Raw genomic sequence first — 20,847 nt, forward strand, 5'->3', positions numbered from 1 at the left:
AGTTATACTCGTAGCTCGTAGCACTTGTTTTCGTCGTATATTACGAGTATGAAGTGTCGAGGATGTACATTGTAATACAGAGCTTTATTTACAAATTATGTATATTTAAATAAATTTCTTTCACGCAAAAGTATTTTGGATATTATACTTTTAGAAGGGTTTTCTCCAGTAGGTACTAGGTATAGCACATTTTCTCGCTAGGTACGGAATAAACCATTTTACCAGGGACATCCATGAAATAAATGCTAAACTATAGATATTAGGCAACAGTTCAAAGATCAAGCAATTAATTTCCAATGACCAATGCCCAGATGGCAATCACTACAGCACGATGCAACTATTTCTCTGGTAATTTCATAATGAAAATTGCCATAGAAACCACGGAGAAAATATTTGGGGACTCCGGAGCAACAGTTACGCAATAGAATTGGTTGGCGATGAAATTAACGTCTTGCAATATTAGCTTATTATTTCTTAACGACTGTTATTACGGCTTCCCTTGAGCAGTGTCATTATATGTGTATCTAAACAAGCTTCTATTTACGTTCTTTCCTGATGATGTGCATTTGCCAAAGTTCTGCAACGAGCGTCTACTATCTTTTATTTTGATATAGTTTATTTTTTTCTTGTAATATTACAATGTCTTGGTAACATTGGTAACAAAATAGGAAATACATTTTCCCGCTTTTGTTATTATTACGCAAATAAAGTTAGATAAAGGGAGGGAGGCAAGGGATTTTAATAATTATAGTCTGTGCGGAAAGAGAAGAGTCGTAGAATGTATGGGTCAACGACTCTTCTCTTTCCACACAGACTACATACCTAATTGTAAAGCTTAATTGTGTGTGCATTTATTTTATATACCGTGTGTTATATTGTTTCAGTTTTGAAACCCCGCCGCCAAGCTGTCTACCGCAAATGAGATTAAAGCCATTTACCACGTGGATGCGCTAATAGGTAAGATAATCTGAAACCGCTTACTCACACGCATTGTAGGTATTTGTTAATATATAAAAATTATTATATATTTAGTTAGATTCTTGAAAATCTTTTGTGTGAACGGCTTCAATTACACTGATGTTGCTGATTATTATTTTCATTTTATTGGTAGTCTATTCAAATCGTATTTCTTAAAAGAATAAAAGGGACTCACGACGTAATAAATAATGTGTAATTTTTGATCTGGTACTTACTATAAAGAAATATTTTTGTGATTAGGTGAATTGAATTAATAGTCACTAATTAATGAAAATTAGTTACATTTTATACTCTTAGCGTTCTATTAACAGAAAAGTTACGAGCCCCGATTCATTACCTAGTAAGTATTACCCATCAGTAAACCGTAACTATCGCCTTTCTCCGGTGAATTAAGTAAATCACGTTTTAGTGCCATAATGTAACAGAAAATTAATGTGAAAATAATTCCATTATAATACGGTAACATGAAGCAACGTAAAGGGTGAACTTGTAAGTCTAAAAGGACTTAAAGCTGGGTTTATACCGCTTGTAATGGGTACTAGGGCTTACTTATTATAATAAACGTGGTGGACCGAGAGGCTTCTACACGGTTTGACCCCGGAGCGCCGATTAGTTGGCTACTAGCGGGGCAAGACTTGTAATACCTAGTAGGAGTAACATGCTCTGCTACCAGATTGGAGCGCTGGATGTGACTCGGTCATGTTGATCTTACAGTTTAGAAAGTAAGGAAGCGTCTTTATATTTTGATAATATCCTATACAACCCACCATGTTACAAATAACTGATATGACATTCTTCTATGGCTATTCAACTTTAATCTAGCAGTTTTGGGTGATAAAATCATGTTAATACATAGTAAATTTGTTTATTGATTTATTACTCATATGTTATTACAGGCAAAGCATCTCGCTGGCAACATTTATAAATACGACCAACCGAACCGACCTTTGTACGAAGAAGCCAATGTAATCCTAATTTGTTACTAATTTTCCATATATAAGCATACACGTGCCTTCTTACTATTTTGTTAAGTAAGGTCTTTGATACAAGAAATGCCGCCTCTACTTATTAGCATGTCCCATCCAGTCTGCACGTAACGCGACACCATATACCGCGGCTACATGGAACTGGACACGCATTACATGCCCCGTATCGTAAATGGCAGTGTGCAGAAATTCACCATAGGAATAGCCGTTTACGTTAGGTATCATATATTTTACCAAGGCACTGTAAGAATATCTTATAATCTAGATATGCAATTTTAAGAACAATCTAGAGTGACGTTGCTACCTCCCATCTATTTTTTTTATTTACTGCCTTTTGGGGATAGACATGATTTTCTGGCCATACTATAATATAATTAACGCGTTTTATATTGAACTTAATTAATAAATATTAGATATAATAAACTGTATTAGATACAGTTTTCCCAATTTTTACTGAAATATTGAATGCTGAAATCAGGGCTGCATAATAAAAATATATTTTAGAAGAGTCTCGACCAACACCTTGAGAGACTCTCGCTAGGTGGCTGGATCAAGGGTCAGATGCAGAAGGCGGTGATCTTGGACACGGCGCGGATAGTCCGCCGGTTCCTCTCTCTGCGGCCCTGACCACCGGCAGCTTGGGCCCTGCCCCGCTGCCGGCGGTACCCTAGGTTAGGTTTTTTATAATGTGTTTATATATTTTTTGTAATGTTTTGTAAGTGTTTTTGTATTATTTTACTTTTATATCCATATTATAAAAACCTAGTCTAAGATGAAAGATAAATAAAGAGATAAATATATTATACAAGTTTAAATATACTATAACGACGTCAATTTAAATTCTTGAACATAAACAATAACAATAAACATATTCGTAAACAAGATATTTCAATTAAATAAAATGTATTTGGGAACCTCCAGATATTTGCAGAATCAGATGATTTTTCATTATTACATTTTTGTATAAGTCATTGAGTACACTGAGGGTACATGGGTTCTTGAAACTAATTTGCAACTCATGAAGATTTTAATTATTTCGTCAGAATTTTTTAAGGCCATTGTTATGATTGTAATCTATTTTAATTTATTTTCGGTCGATGTGGGGTCGGTTAATTCTTGACGGTGGTGCCATAATGATGGCGAGTCACGCGATCGCCGACCATAATAAATATATGGATTAAGTAGGTAATAAATGCGAACAAACAAATTTATTTTAAACAAATTAATCAATTTGTATTGTATAGCAAGTATTACAACAAAGTGCAAACTAATCACCTGTTTAATTTGAACGACATTTTGTGAACCGTGTTATCACTTGTACAAATATACACAGAAACACCCAACATATTAAAATGGATCAGTAGATGTTATTAAATCAGTTCGATTATTTAAAAATTACTGATTAACGAACACAGGAAATAGGTGGTTTTTTATGCAATTTCCTGTGATCAATTTGAAATTATATTAATAACAAGTCTTTATCCAAGATATGTACAGGTTACTAACCAACCAGCACGTAAAGGGAATAAATTGAATACTATCCTAATATAAACAGAAATCGGTTAGTATTCTACCGGTGAATTATAGAAATTTGTTATTTGGCAATTATCAAGTCACATATAGGAAACGATGACGGAAGTATATTTCATGATATCATATACCTTATACACAAGTTACAATAAGAGCGCATTGTCACGAAGAGCAAATATGATTGCCCGCAGGTTTGCACGATGTTAACGTGACGTAAAACTTACACTTTTTAGAGCCTACTGCACAAGTTTCTTCACCTTCACATTCACGAGGACTGGTTACAGTGCCCTCCGAGTCCAATACAACAACGCATTCAGTAGGGTACTGTTGGGGCTGCCTCGATACTGTAGTGCATCAGGGAGGTTGGCAGAAGCACACGTAGATTGTTTTTACGCAACAATGCGAAAAAGATGTGCCTCCCTCCCTGGTGCGCAGAGTGAGAACCAGCACCAAAAGTATCCTGAAAATGATCTCGAGCAGACTCGATTGTCCGTACATGAATCGGTGCTGTACAGTCTCAAGTGGAGGCGTTCAGCGGTGACGCCATATTAGGTTTTCATTTAACCGCAATAATCGACTACTTGCATAGTCTAACCTGAATTAAGTTAATTATTTTACTAACCGCCAGTCCTGTTCAAAAGAAACAGGACAGTTTCAGGCGTGCCAGAAAGCATAAATTATAGACTCTACAGGCTGGAATTTTATTACGGACGCTAAGTGAAATCACCGAGTTTCACTGTTAAGCTTTGAATGCAAACGATAGCATATTATCTTAGTTTATCTCAGCAATTGAATGTTTAGTACTTAGGCAGGTAATACAAGAATACCTTACAAATTAATCCATTATACATTTTAACGCGAGACATTGACATTTCATTCATTCATTTATTCATAGAATAATTGTTATGCAAAGTAAAAAATGGCGTGTTAGAAATTTTACACAGGTACAAAATTATAACTTCCCGACTACAGTATCTAAAGAGGAATGAACGCATGACTTCAATAAATGAAAAAATTGACGACATTGAACCCTTTTCTGACAAAAAATTTACGGACTAGATATAGATAAACATATCTTTTATTTTAATCTGTGGTAACAGATTATAATAAAAACTACGTTTCTAAAAAAGCTTCTTTATATGTTGCTTTGTGATCCTCTTTTGTAGGAATAAATGAATAATATCACGGAATATCAATTTCCACGCTAACACTACATATGAAGCGATAACTAAAGATGGAGACGCGACTAGAGCTTATCAAACAGCATTGTGAATCACTAGCCCACTTTCTTCAGCTAGCGATACATCGCGAAAGCAACGGATCCAAGGTATTTGCGGTTTCCTACAATTGAATATTATGCGGTTACCACACTAGGCTAAGGATCAGTAGCATTTGATGTAATGGAGATAGCAGTAATAGGACGCAGGAATATAGAAGTGAAAATTGAACAATAAATTCACTACTTTTAAAACGACGAGTTTTGGTAAAACTTTGTACGCTTAAAGGTTCAGGTTAACATATACCTAAGTACAAGTATTTTAATAGCATTTGCACACGTTGGGGACGATTGAATTATTTGACACACAACGCGCAATCAATAAAATCACCACAAAGAATATAAAAATCAATTAAGTAATGGAGGTACGAATTTTCACAAATTAATATCGAATCTGCATATTTTAGATTCTTTATAAAGCCATTTGGTGTGTCAAAGATCTGGCCGTTTCAATAAAATATGTTGATATGCAAATTCGTTAGATAAAGCGGGGTTATAACATGGGTACATAACGACTCGGGACGGCGCGCGCGCCGCTGTCGTCTCATAAACTCGTTTGTTAATGCAGTAGCCACGCTTTTCCGTCTCACTGCCAATAACTGGCCCGTTACAGATTAGCTCAGCTGATACAGCTTGATGATGACACTATATGTAGCGATACGAACCTGGCACTATGATCTTGTTTTCTATTTTATGGACCTACTCCTATCTACTATTTTGCTCGTGTTTAATATCGCTGGGATATCTTAAAAGGTTTATTTGCATATTTATTATGTCTTACCAGACCAGTTAGTAATAATACATTATTGTCGAGGCTCGGAAGTAGCTACTTGCTGGCTGAGGATTCGTTTTAAACGGACGACCTTGGGAGTCCGTTTAATTGAATCCGAAGCCAGCAAGTAGCCTTCCAGCCGAGTCATATATAGTGCTTTTCTCAAAAATGGCGCAATAAATACAAATATAATAGAAATATTTTACAGAAGCAACGTTCTTAGGTATATATTTTCACAGAAAAAAGTAATAAGATTTGCTTTGCCGCCGTTTTATTTTTTTAATTAAAAATAGAAGTGTATTTTTCTGCTGAAAATACGCCAACCTATTTGAGATAGTCGCGGTACCAACATTATAATAATAAGTACTGATCATCTGTTTGGCTGTTTAATGGACCTATGCCTGCATTTGATATGGCCACTTAGGGCCACTTCAACTTTTAAAAAGTTTGGAACTTGACAAATAATGGAATTTGTATGCAACATTGCAGTCCCGAAATCGAGACTACAATGTTTTTAACTTTTTAATTTTTTGACTGACCATAAACAACGCACTTCGTGACCTACTTTTTTACCGGCAACGTCGAATTTGCCGTCCATTTATGAGAAAAATAATATTTTCTGATTTAAGAAGAAATGTGTAATTCAGGTAGAAATATATTACTTACCTACAAAGCATCCTTATTGCATTAATAAACGTCAAATGCGACTGTTAACCTAACAATAAAACCATTCATTATGTACTTATTTCGTTCCGTTTAAATGTGTCCACGCGGTACTCGTATAATAAACAACACGAAGATATGTTAGTTATCTAACTACCATTTGGAGTCTGTACGTGGCAAACAACAAGCGTATCTGCATGCATAGCGTTTGTTATTCCTCGACGCAAACTGACAGAGATATCGAAAGCAACGGGCACACTTACGCTGATCCGAATTAGGTATGTACCTCACATAAATGAGGATTATGACAGAAATCAGGTGAATAACACTATAGTTATGACTATGACTTTGTATGGCGCACGTATAGATTGACTTTAAGGCGGTTCCCTGAGCCAGAAGGCGAAAAATCTCCTTATATGATCCTGTTTTTCTAAGAGGTGTTGATATTTGTAGACGTGGAAAAAATATATGTAGCTCTTTTAAAATAAATAAAAATCGACAAAATTCGATCAAAATTGACACTTGGCGCGCATGATCTTTCCCGTTCTTTCTTGCGAAATGTGACAGAGACAGCGGCAAACCGATGGAACGGCCTTAAGTAATGCGCTTAAAGGATGTTAAAACAAGTTCATATTTTCAGAATCAAATAAATAATAAGTGCAGCTTTACCGCGGATCGCAAACATGTATGCAAAAACAAGCCGTTAGATGTTCACATAAACTAAGCTTAAACTAGATCCAACCATCTTTCGCTTTTACCAATAAGTATGTTACATTTCTAAAAACATCTATATCCATAACATTATATCGACATAAAGTGGTTGAGCACTTAACTTAGAGAAAATGCGCTGAACGGATGCGTTTTCAATTACAGGCCGGAAGTATATCAGGGAAAACTTCAACGATTTAAATAGTTTTATAATCCAATTATTATCTGGAAATAATTTTCCTGTAGTTTTCCTGTATTAGGTACGAGTACTACTATAATACTACGTACTAAAATAGCAAGAAATATATTACAGAACATAATTACACATTTAAAGTTGTATGTTCGCTGAATCTATGTTATAAACAAGCGGTGTACTTATTAGTTACGGTTCCTTTAATAAACAGAGGCATTCTCATGACATGAGTCCATTTAGCATTTTAATAGGCTAGATGACAAATTTTTATTAATGGTATCAATCGATCAAGTTTATTTTTAGGATCCAATGCCTATATAGGACCCATTGCATTAAAGCAATACCTACAAAAGTCAAAAATGATACCCAAAGTCAGTCGTACTTCAATCGCGAAACGCTCCTAACAAAACGATGAGTGAATGTGACGTCAAGGTCACTGAGAGCCCATCTTGAATGTAGTATAGAAAAAACAAGAAAATTGCGATTTTGTCGGTGAAATACTGCTTTTATGTATATAATTGGCGTATAATCTTTTTTTAGATAAAAAGTAAGGGTACCATTCGATTCCTTAGGGTACTACGCTTACTTTTTTCCTTTTTGGAAGTTAAAAATTAACTTGAATTTTGAAACTTTGGAGTTCTGTATTATTTCCATAGGTATATTATTTTAATATCTACATTATTGTGATAAATTGCAAATTTTTTTGCTATCTATGTTACTAGATTTTGTTATGAAATTCAACATGTCTCATCATCCCTATTGGAAAAGTATCACAGAATTCTACATAAAATTGTCTAGTGAATCACGTAAAACAAACAATCGAAAATGATCATTTCGTGAACGTGGGCGCAGCAGAAGACTCACGACGTGGCGAAACGCTATCGAGATGCCTTAAATCACGAACCACTCACGCGTAAAGTGATTGAAAAAAAAAACTTTATCAATTTTCGTTTTTATCGATTTGTTTTAATACAATTTACCGAAATCGCGTAAGACTTTTACCTCCATTTGCGCGAAAGCTGAAATAAACGTAGCCGATTGATTCCTTTGATATGCTACTTTACACGACGCTTTTAACATGATTGGTCGCTCCCGAATACGCGCTCACTTTCGTCAATTTAAATACTAAAAAGGCAAGATGTAAAAAGCTTTATATTTTTATGTTTCTCTATTGGACGTAATTGATCATTATGTCTACAGTCTGTTTACTTGTAGAAAACATTTGATAAAACTGTTTATGCAGTTCTGAGAAACTGGTAAAATAATCTCTTTCGTAGGATGGCACTTTTGTGAGTTTAAGCCTCAAGTGTATGGATATAGGAAGTGTATTTACTGGGCAGGAGTAATCTCTGTTACGCAAGCTATAAATTAAAGGATTTTACTGAACAATGAATCATATTTACACTGCAAGAGGCTCAGCACCGTTTCTACGGCACGTGCGGCTAATGCCTCGTATACATCACATTACCTATGTGGAGTACTGACACGAAGATAAGGGGTCTGAACTCGAGACCTTTTCGATCTAGCATTTTACAATTGCGCCACTGTGCCGTGGCGGCCAGATTAAAGATATTATAGACGGGCAGAAAAATTGCAATACTGTTTTATTACGATAGCTGAATTGGTACATCGAGTAGTTACTTACTTGCTTAAATCATTCCTTTATACAGCTCAATAATCTATCTATCTATCTATCTATTTAGCCCTTTTATTCTGAGCTAGAGTATGTCCCGTAGCTCAGTGTGCCGCTTGGCAAAGGCCTCCTCTAGCTCTTTCCATTGAGGTCTGTCGTGGGCCACTCTTCTCCAGTTCGGGCCCGCTGTGAGTTTGAGTTCATCCTCCCATCTTGTTCGGGGTCTCCTCTGGCCCCGTGTACAACCTCTTGGATACCAATCTGTTACCATTTTGCTCCATTTTTCCCGCCTGTCTCTGTCTCAGGCGTGTGTCAGGCGGGAAAAATGGAGCTCAATAATATTACAATTAAATATTTTTATTATTCCATACAATCGAATCTTATTATAGTCATTGACTAAATAAATACATTATATAATTAGTTATAGTATGGTAGCATAGACTTTACGATTCCGAAACACATGCTGATCATAGGATAGAACCTTTGTCGTAACTAATTATGAAAAACGCAAAAGACTTTGTCACAACTCTAATGTCAGCTGGTTTTCTCTAACGACTCTTCTACTCATCTCCGGATATAATTTGGTTTTTTGTACTAAATAGCTATTTTTCATCAATACGGCACAGTTGACGTGAAGCCATTTATTCTATTACATTTGGTATTAGGAATCGCGTCTACTTTCCTTTAATCTCGCAATGGCGTGTGCTGGGCAGTTTTATTTATATTGGCTGTAGCGCGGGAGCGCTCACGACGCAATAATTGATGCGCGAGCGCGCGTGCCGCGGCAGCGGCAGCGGGCGCGGGCGCCGAGAGCCCGTTAGAGCTTTGACGACTGATACTGTATAACGTGCTACTCGTAAATTAGGTGTCGGTGAAAACTAGCACAGGTTGTTGCGGTTTTTTGTACTAATAAAATCTTAAAGCTTAAATTGTGAAATTAAAAATGTTCCTGTCTGTGTGTGACTGGAGTAACAGTCTATTTTATAATGATCATTTTTCAGATTTCAGTAAATTAGCCTTGGATACTTTTATGTGATGTCAGTAAGAACAAGTATGAGATGTTGCTGTTTAACTTATTTTTTTATAATCATATAAAAATATCTCAAAAAAATATTTGTGTAATATAAAAGTGCGAGTCGGACTCGCCCACCGAGGGTTCCGTACTTTTTAGTATTTGTTGTTGTAGCGGCAACAGAAATACATCATCTGTGAACATATCAACTGTCTAGATATCACGGTTCATGAAATACAGCCTGGTGACAGACAGACAGCGGAGTCTTAGTAATAGGGTCCCGTTTTTACCCTTTGGGTACGGAACCCTAAAAAGTGCCTAAGATGTTACGTATGTGTGGTTATTATGTTGTGACTAGTATTTACAACTTATAAGCAAACTTTTCAAAACGTTTAAACAGGCGCTACGGCGCTGTAATGGTGCTAGTAATTAGGCGGGATTCCACCAGTGTGCGGCACAACTCCACAAGCATTTTTGTACTGAATACTGAATATCCTTGTGCCGCACAGTGCCGCACTGGTGGAATCCCGCCTTTTAAGTGACTAATACTGAAACATGCTCTCCTCAAACTCTGTTCTCTCATCAGTCCAAACGTAAAATTGAAACATAATAAATAACGTAAGTATTTAAGTAGGTACTTATAACTATGTATTGCAATTTATTACTTGTTATTTTTTTAAATTTTCTGAATGCTTGTTCAATATGTGTTTGTAATAACAAAATAAAAATATATAACATTTGGTAGGTGTATTAAAGTAAAACATATATATTAGAAAGCTAATTAGTAAACATTTAATTTATGTAAGTAATCTACTACTTTGACCCTTCATAGGGCGTGTTTGTCCTCTCTTTATAGCTTATCTGCATTTAATGATCACTTGCAATACATACCTATTGAAGTAAAAGACAATCCTGCAAACTAAATAATAATAATAAAATATTCGAATATTTAAGTATTTTAAAATCATTGCATTATAAAATCCCATTTGTAACAGCCAAATCTTTCCTGTCTAGAAAAGCTGGCAGAAATGTTCGTTATTTCTCGAACCGATTGCTCAAACGGTCGCGTGCTCCATCGTAAGCCAATTACACAGTAAAAGCAAATTAGCCGATGCTTTTAAATAAATTTATACAATTCGATGACCACGTTTACCGTAGTGCAGTCGTGACTGAATGACGTGCTACTGGCTTGCGGCTTAAAAAACTTAACTGCCTGTATCTAGGTGAAATCTTATAGGTGAAATAGACGTGTGCTGACTTTGACTACCAATTTGAAAACAATGGTAAAGTTGGAACATACATATGTATAAGAAACAATTTATGAATAAGGTAATAAACAAGTACTTGATTTTTTTTTTCATGTTAGCACTGGTAATCAAATTTTCGTCTAAAAAATGGGTTCACTTGTCCATTATCAATATAACAAATTAAGTGTATGTTTTTCCACTTCTAAATATTTTCCATTCTCCATGATTTTTTTGTATGTTATTGACACAATGAAAAACTAGGTTTTCCTTTCTTCAAAATTTGCAAAACAAAAAAAAAATTTTTTTAAAGCGATACCTACCGATAAACCTAGAATATATAAACGACCGGTCTGGTCTAGTGGGTAGTGACCCTGCCTGTGAAGCCGATGGTCCTGGGTTCGAATCCTGGTAACGGCATTTATTTGTGTGATGAACACAGACATTTGTTCCTGAGTCTTGGGTGTTTTCTATGTATATATGTATTTGTATATTATACAGTTGTCTGAGTACCTATAACACAAGCCTTCTTGAGCTTACTGTGGGACTTAGTCAATTTGTGTAAGAATGTCCTAAAATATTTCTTCTTCTTCCTCGCGTTATTCCGGGCATTTTGCCACGCCTCAGGGGAGTCTGCTGGGGTCCGCTTGACAACTTATCCTAAGAATTGATGTAGGTACTTGTTTTTACGAAAGCGACTACCATTTGACCTTCCAGAGGGGGAACTAGGCCTTGTTAGGATTAGTCCGGTTTCCTCACGATGTTTTCCTTCACCGAAAAGCGACTGGTAAATATCAAATGATATTTCGTCCTAAATGTCAAAATAAATGTCCTAAAATATTCATTTATTATTATTATTTATTTATTATGCTGAAGCGATCGACATCAAAATCAAAGTGATTTGTTAAGAGTTAGTGGAAGCCATTTTCTCCCGAAATGGAAATTTGATCTTTTTCTATGAAGCGATCGACATCAAAATCAAAGTGATTTGTTAAGATTTAGTTAGTGGAAGCCGTTTTCTCCCGAAATGGAAATTTGATCTTTTTCTATGAAGCGATCGACATCAAAATCAAAGTGATTTGTTAAGATTTAGTTAGTGGAAGCCGTTTTCTCCCGAAATAGAAATTTCATCTTTTTCTATGAAGCGATCGACATCAAAATCAAAGTGATTTGTTAAGATTTTGTTAGTGGAAACCGTTTTCTCCCGAAATGGAAATTTCATCTTTTTCTATGAAGCGATCGACATCAAAATCAAAGTGATTTGTTAAGATTTAGTTAGTGGAAACCGTTTTCTCCCGAAATGGAAATTTCAACTTTTTCTACGAAGCGATCGACATCAAAATCAAAGTGATTTGTTAAGATTTAGTAAGTGGAAACCGTTTTCTCCCGAAATGGAGATTTCATAGATAAAGTACCATTATTTCATTAGGATCGCAAAGCTATTCATACCTCTTAAGGTGAAAACACGTGAAACTAACTAAAAATCTAACAGGTAGAACAAATCATCATACAGTCAAGCACAACAAGATTTCCTTTCGGGGCCATTCAGCCACATCCAAAAAAACTCAATGAAGCGCAGCGCCTATTCTTAAATTTTTCGTGTCAGCGATGTCCTATTTTCGCTTTCCTAAGAATGGCCTCGGTCACGCACTGTGTCGATAAAGCGATGCGATTGATTCGCTTTCGCTTCCTCGGAGCCAGTAGCATGGCGAGATGACGACACGTCGGCCCTTGTGGTCGCCGTCGGTGTGAAATCAGCCTTAAAGTGCTGTGTTTTGGAACGGCAAACAATAGAAAGCCATGGTAGTTGACGGTGTCGCCGGTTGCACTGCGCAAGCACTTGATTTTAGGGTTTCAGATCAAATAACAAACAAAAGAAAACCGTCAAGGCTTTCAATTTCAAATTGGTCAGCCGGAAGAACTGCATGTAACGGCATTAACATTATGACGTTCAAAAATAAAACGACGCATTTCAAAAAACAAAATTGAAATGTCATTTTACCAGTCAAATTACAGTTATGTTTTCTCTCATATTATTGTTTTACTTTTTCTTATCAAAGGTTATCAACTCGACATGTCTGACATGTTGTTACAGAAACGAAGCAAGATAACGATTGTGGGATTGTTTTTAAAGTGTATCATTGCATGGATAATATTTTCTTTAACTTACACTGGTGACTTTAGTATGGTAAAATGGATATAATTTGTCACATTGCATATAAAAGCATTCGAATGCCACGTCCATTCTGGTCATTAAAAGTCCCCGGCAAGCTCGGTTCTCCATACAAGCGTAGTTACGCTCTCATTTTAAAACGACTAGCTAGATTGCTCTGAAACTTTGTACGTACTTACAATAGGATAAGGTACATCTAGGTCTGTAATTAGTTTATATAGCTTTTAGATACAATAGTAAAAAAAACAGAGAATTTAAGTTTTTCCATACAAAATTTGTTTTTCCTCTATTTCGTTTGTTTTATATACTAGAGCTATATAAAACTATTACAGACCTAGATAAACCTCATGTCATTGTATGTGCAAAGTTTCATTACAATCCAACACGTAGTTTTAATATGAGACCGAAACTCCGTTTGTATGGGAAGGTAAAATTCGGCCGAGCTTGCCGGGGACTCTTAACACGATGTTTGCATAGATACTACAAATATCATTAAATTATGTAGCAAGGCACTAAATCACTTGAACTGATGAACACTCAAAAGAGCTTACAAGTGTGAAGATGTGAATTAAAGACAATAATACGTCTAAAACATTATTAATTTGACCGTCAGTTAACTCGTAAATAACGGTTTTCAAGGCCCAAGAGCCCAACGCGCGAAGCATCCATATTGAGCCTAATGAGGCTTTTTCCATCTCATTATTTCAACGTTGATTAAGTAAAGTAACTTGAAAATACCAAATATGATGACTTATTAAAGATAATAAAATTTTAACTACCATCGTGGACATTTTTGATCCAATTTTTATGTCGTGTGGTGTGACATGTACAATTTTTTATTTCTGTTTTAAAATATCAAAGAAGTACAAAAATAAACATGTATATAATACCTATAGTAAATTACTTAATATAGAACAAGTTTGGGAACAAATCAAATTATTTTATTAAATATTTTGATTTGTTTTTTTTTTTTTTTTTTAAGTAGTCACACTACTATATATAAATTAAAAACTGTAATAGATGTCATATATTAAAGAAAAAGTGACGAAGCCCTCCAGTGGTGAAGGCCGGATTCGAACCGGCGTCTTTAGCTATCGCGGCTAACGCCATGAACCCCTAGGCCACCCCGCCACACTTAATATAGTTTTAGGCCATCGATAATAAAATGTCGACGATGAGTGGTGCGTCTTATATCTTCACCTTTAGATAGCACAAAGAGTCTAATCACCATACCATCCATCTAACCTTCATCGTCGATTAGTTCAGTGCAAGCTCTTACGTTATCTTCGGAACAAACAAATTCAATTAGGATTAAGAAATTAAACTGCCCGACAAAGGAACCGCTGAACGCTCCCGAACCCGCCCGAATGGGGTCGATGACGTGTATATCGTATTTCGCATAAAACTGCTTTCATTACGCTACCGCTTTTTCGATAACATTTTTCACGTTCAATCCCAATAGATTATCGTTCCGATGCTTTTATGAACGGTATTTTATAATTTTCTTTACTGTTATATACAACGGAATGTTTATTTAGGCACGTATGAAACACAGTTTTTTATTATGTGAAACGCTGGTAGACCGTTAGTTTCATCCGCATTTCAGAGCTTCCGTGCGTTGAGAACATGTGTGAAATAGTGTTCGGAGTACGTGAGAGCTCGTTTGTAGACCTTTGACTTGGTCACGCGGAACGGCTGCGTTAATTCGTGATACGGCTAATTAATGCGGCAGTTTACAGGAATCCGGCCGGCCGCGGCGTTATGTTATAGTTTCACACCGTTAAGAAGCGCGCGGAGTTCAAGTGGCGGCGCGTTGATGTCTAGTGTAGAGTTTTATTGCTGTGACTCATCTCCGTGTGTCGGCAGATGCGCGCTTACCGTGTGAATTCATATAAGCATGGTTTATATCATTGTAACTTTTATGTCGGTTATAGTAATATGAGTGTAGTTTAAAGTACCAACCTGATTTAACCGGTTTTAACTACAACCAACCGAACATATGAGTAGTAAAAACCTTTTTCAGTTTGTATTAAAAGATTTATAATGAGTACCTACTGTTTTTCTTTCATAAGCAGATAAAAACCACCCACTCCGCACTGTATAGATACACCGGGTGTGCTCTGTAACACGAGCAAATGATTGTATATGTATACTCGTATTTGTATCGAAATTATGTGTATAGGGTACTAGACATCTGGCCCATAAACTACACGCAAAGTCATCATCCGTCCATTTACAACATGCATCGCGTTGCCAGCTCCAAATATAAAAACTCACTAAAGACAGGCTAGCCATCCTTACCGATCAATGTCTATTACATGTGCTTTCCATCTATTCGCGTTTAATTGCGACCAGTCGATATAAATACTAATTAGAAGGCTATTCTAAAAGGGGTTGGTTTTCCTCTCGCCGGCTCTCGCGACCGGTCCAGTTGGCGGAAACTGTCGCTTTCAATCGAGAACCGGAGCGATGATTCTTCTTATCAAATTATGGGTTTGATCTAGGGTTGGCATCATTAGGAACTTGTTCGAGATAAGTATACCTCTATATTGTTAGTTGGTAACATTAATAAAATTGATGTTGCATTGTCATTTAAGGGTTCTGTGTGTGCTTAATTGCTTTTGTCGGTATATTAAAATATAAAAACGCTATCAAATCGCTAAAATTGTAGTGTAGTAACTTTCAGGCCAATTCGAACGTACACCTGACATAAAACCTATATTAGAATGATGTTGGAATGATATCAGTTAGCTGTCATTCGCACGTTCATTTCTCTCAGACTTGTCCGCACAAGTATTAGTGCGAGCGAGACGCCCACACGAATGACAGCTAACTGATATAATTCCTTTTTAATATCAATACACCTTATAAAACAAAGTCCCCCGCCGCGTCTGTCTGTATGTATGTATGTTCGCGATAAGCTCAAAAACTACTAAACGAATTTTCATGCCCGTTTTCACCTGTCAGTAGTGTGATTCTTGGGGAAGATTTAGGTGTATAATTTGTTAAGGTTTTGTGTAACTCGTGCGAAGCCGGGGCGGGTCGCTAGTCGGTTTGATTTCAAGTGCACGTTCAAATTAGTCTATCCATCCTTATTGAAAAATCATTCACCTTTTCCTAGGGGATGCGATTTTATCGTTTATTATTTACGACTAGTGGTATACAATCGAGATGCTATTAAAAACAAAAAACAAAGTTTCCTGTTGTTACATCTAGTGACATCAAAAATGAATATCAACTACGCATACAAAATAATGTATGAATATATACGATCATTTTCCACGATAATAACCGATTGAATACATAAGTATTTACATTAATTTTTCTTTTGCAGCTATTTTACATACATATCGCATTTTAGTGTATGTCATTTTATACTTCGTTGCCACGACATTTATATCCGAAATACCTAGGTAATACCTGAAACAACTGCAATATTTCATTTGGAACATGAAATGTAGGATATACCTAAAGATAAGCCCAAGTACATTTTCTGTTTAATGGAAACAGACAACCCTACGAGGCGGATAGTGAAAATGTTCCCACATTTTCTCGCGGACCGAATGATATAAATCAGGGTGATTGCAGGCTGCGCGGACGCCGTTGGCCGCTAATGCGCCGTTTCACTGACGTTACGCGCCGGACGGACCCCGAGGATATATGATCGAAGATGAATTTGATGGGCGCCTGATAACTTGTGAAACTTTTCCCGTCAAACGTGTGTATTTACGTAAGGGTTTGTCGCTTTGCGATATATAACCTTTTTGGGAGTTGACAATAAGATAGTAAATTATATCTCTATCCAGAGGCCGTGAGTTCAAGTCTCACCCAAGGCAGTAATTTTTCCACTTTTAAATTTATTCTAAGCTTAATAGCATCGATCGCAGACGTTTCTGCTTGTTAAAAATTAATTTAGATAGTAAATTATTACAAAAACTACATCGATTGGTACCAAATAAACATAGACAATATGAATCGAAAACCAGTTCGAATATTGAGTGTAAAAAACGAGTAAATAATGGATAAAATTACTTCCAACCTTACTCAACTAACCTTAATATTTAATAGCATCACGAGTAAATATTATAGCAATAACAGTTACAATAAAACATTTTTATCGCCTAATTATAACTTGAATGTGAGTTTTTTCTCGCATAGTTGGAATCATGCTGTTAATTAATTAAAAATCGATAAAGATCTTCACTCGATCCATCGCTACATCGCGCTTAGCCGGCGCGGCGCTAAAGTTTTTTTAAATGACATGAGATGGAAGTATTAATCATATTTCCTTGTAATAAGGTATAATTTGTATTGTCTGGTTAGGTGATATTACTAGTAAATATATGTATATAGAAATGTATGTCTATTTACGAATTAATGCTGGATGAGAATCAATTTGAATAGTTTTGCAGATTTTATGACCATTAATATAAAATGTTACTACTAAAACTATTTCCTCTAAGTTGTTATTGATATAACTAACGGTGTAAAATTATATATTATAATTAAGTTTGCAGAAAGTAGTTAAATACTTATTAAAACACCAAATACCATTCAAAGTTTATTCTTTACAACTTACACACTCAAACATTTACCTACTATTACTCGCATTGAATTGTATCCTTACGCTACAATTAATTACCAATTAAGGTTTAAATTTCATTGAATGGTCTGATTAATTTAATTGGTAATATGGATACAACTATACAAAGGTTGAACAAATAGAATTGACAAATGTCTCCAGTATAGTCCCAGAGGGTTTAGCCCTATGGCTAGGGCTTCAAAGGCTATTCCAATCAGTTACAGTGTTCGTAATGACAGGACCGGGACTTGAACCCATTACGCGAGGGCACGACCGCCGCCGGCTATGCCAGTCCGGCGACTGAGTGTTGCCAGCACTGAGCAAACTGTTGTTTTGGTCTAGTTTAATAATTTCTTCCATTTTTGTCTTGGTATTACTTATTTAAACACGTAACGTTAATATATAAACAAAACCGGAAATTAGGTAAACCGTAAAATGGCACAGTAACCACTATTCCTATAGGGACAAACAAATTAAACCAATTGAATAGGGGTTTTCTTTCTTATTAAGTATAAAATCCCATGCCCAGTTCGTTTGATTACTTACATCATCTAAATAAATAGGTCCTAAAGTTTTGGTATTAAAACAGATGTTTAACTTAATCTTTTTATGTATAACCCCTGTACTTTTGCAAATGTCAAAAGTTTCAAAACATCATATCGAAAGTGATTACAATAAACATAACCTCTTAAACTGGAAACTGATAATGAACCTGACTCATTATTGTACAACTGATAAAGCCCTTACAACCGTCAGCTGAAGAAATTAAAATCATTAATAAGCTTGCCAATCAAACCTTACGATGTCGCTCTTGACATTTCGTAAATTTGATTTTAATTGTACATATAATCCTTTAATGCTTCTTGATCAATGCGGTCGAAGTTTGGTCAAACAGGTCGAGGGTACGCAGCTTGCAGTCATTAACGGGAACTTGTACATCGTTTTCGACATAAAGTCGCCTCACAAACACCTCATTCCAATTTCATGGATTAAGTAGGTACGAAGAATAGTATGAAAACAAAGAAAATAATTGTAGAACTGTAGTCATAGTTAATTACCTACTTATTGATATTCATTCATTAAATCGAAAATCAAATTTCATTATATTAGACGTATCCCTGAAATGTAAATGAGTACAAATCTTTACGAGGATATCTGTAATTCATTGATTTCTTTCAAATACTAAAATTTCAACAAAGTTTAACGACGAATAATACCAGTCAACCAAAGGAAACAACACAGCCAATATGTACAGTACAAACGTACAACTGACACGAAATATTTATTCAGATTTGCTTCGCACAAGATCCGTGGCGGCCGCAGCACGGATGATCCACGCAGTGCTCAGTCGCCCATGGGCGCGCTCACGAATCTAGTATTTGCACAGGCTTGCGCCCGCGCCGCCCCCGGCGACGGTCTCTCTGCGGGTTAACATTAGTCTCGCATCATGACGAAACCAATTTTGTCAAATATAAACAATGATATTAAAACCGTATGATTGGATCAAATCGTTTTGAAGTAAGAGTTAGGTCTGTGCTTTTACAGTATTTCTCGCAAATGGGCAGAAGTTAAGGGGAAATCAGCAACTATAACACATAGTTAAATATGTTTTAAGAATTAACTACACGGGCTGATTTAGAGATTTGTTGGTTTCCTTGTAATTTTTCGGTGTACCAGTAAAACAACAACCAAATGTATACTTAATATATTGACCTGATGTGTATGACCTTTAATGTGGAAACTTTGTCAAAGGACAAAATCTATGTTTATTATTAAGTACTAACGTAGGCTAGGATCAACTAACACTCATTGGACCATTTGTTGTCTTTAATAAAATAATTAATTAATAAATAGACTATGATCACCTTAACGTTAACCATTCAAAACTGTTAACCAAATGTATTGACTTCAGTTACTTGTAGTAATAATATGATTACATACGAGTAGGTACATACATAACTATAGATCATTATATTTTTATGCTTGTCATAAAAATGAAATTTTTGTGATGGTAACAGATACTATAAAAAGGGGTCATGGAGTTGCAAATTGGCCATAAAGTTCATTTCATGCAAATCGAACTCATTTAAGAGTCCCCGGCAAGCTCGGTTCTCCATACAAACGTGGTTACGCTTTCATTATAAAATGACTAGCTAGATTGCTCTGAAACTTTGTACTTACATAAGGATAAGGTATTAGTCTGTAACTAGTTTAAATTATATAGCTTCAGATACAATAGTAAAATAAAAACAGAATTTGTTTTTCATACAAAACTTGTTTTTTTCTCTATTTCGTTTATTTTATATACTAGAGCTAGTATATAAACTAATTACAGACCTAGATATACCTCATGTCATTGTATGTGCAAGGTTTCATTACAATCCAACACGTAGTTTTAAAATGAGAACGAAACTCCGTTTGTATGGGAAGTTGAAATTGGCCGAACTTGCCGGGGACTCTTAGAGCAACGAAAACAATATAAGGGTGTATATTTTGTAAATAGTCCAAGATTACACGTTTCACAATATCACATACCTGGTAGGAATTTTCGTTGTCCAAGTTGCCATCAATAAAGCATACTCGAACAACCTCAATTGCTACAGCAGTTAACAATCTAAGATCTCGATCAGATCGCAATATAACGACAATCTTGACTTCTAAATCAAGTATTCAATTTATGCGGCAAATAACTTGCTAGCAAATATTTTGCTACATAGTTTCTCAGTCGTTTATCATAAAATATGCAATAAAACTTTCTTAGTTAAATCATATATATTGCAAAAAAGCGACTAAAGTAAAGATAATCGATGTTTAAACAATTGATCTTTACAATTTTACTTATAAACGTGCGTGGCGCATCGAAAACAAATATTATCTAACAAAAGTAAGCATTTTTAACACAATAGGAAAAGGTAACTCTTCTGAGTACCAATGTAAGAAAAAGTTTTATGAACCTACAACGCTTCGGACATTTGCTCACCTAGGTAATAAAACTAATAATTTACCAATTTTTTAAAGCAACAACTTTCCTAGATACTGGAAACATGCCGTAATATGATGTTAATATTCTCTTTAGTTTCCAATCTGTTGAAACGAC

The 20,847-nt window shown here is 35.6% G+C and overlaps 1 protein-coding gene across 2 annotated transcripts in view; it reads left to right on the forward strand.

The window, feature by feature from the left end:
- The window catches only part of LOC134746581 (transcription factor hamlet-like), a 112,709-nt gene that overhangs the window by 42,142 nt on the left and 49,720 nt on the right, over positions 1–20,847 (forward strand). For both annotated transcript variants that reach the window (XM_063681001.1, XM_063681000.1), the window contains exon 2: positions 885–957. The gene's annotated coding sequence lies outside the window, so the exon portion shown is untranslated. The remainder of the gene's footprint in view (positions 1–884; positions 958–20,847) is intronic.

Source organism: Cydia strobilella, chromosome 13 (assembly GCF_947568885.1).
Source record: "Cydia strobilella chromosome 13, ilCydStro3.1, whole genome shotgun sequence".
NCBI lineage: Eukaryota > Metazoa > Arthropoda > Insecta > Lepidoptera > Tortricidae > Cydia > Cydia strobilella.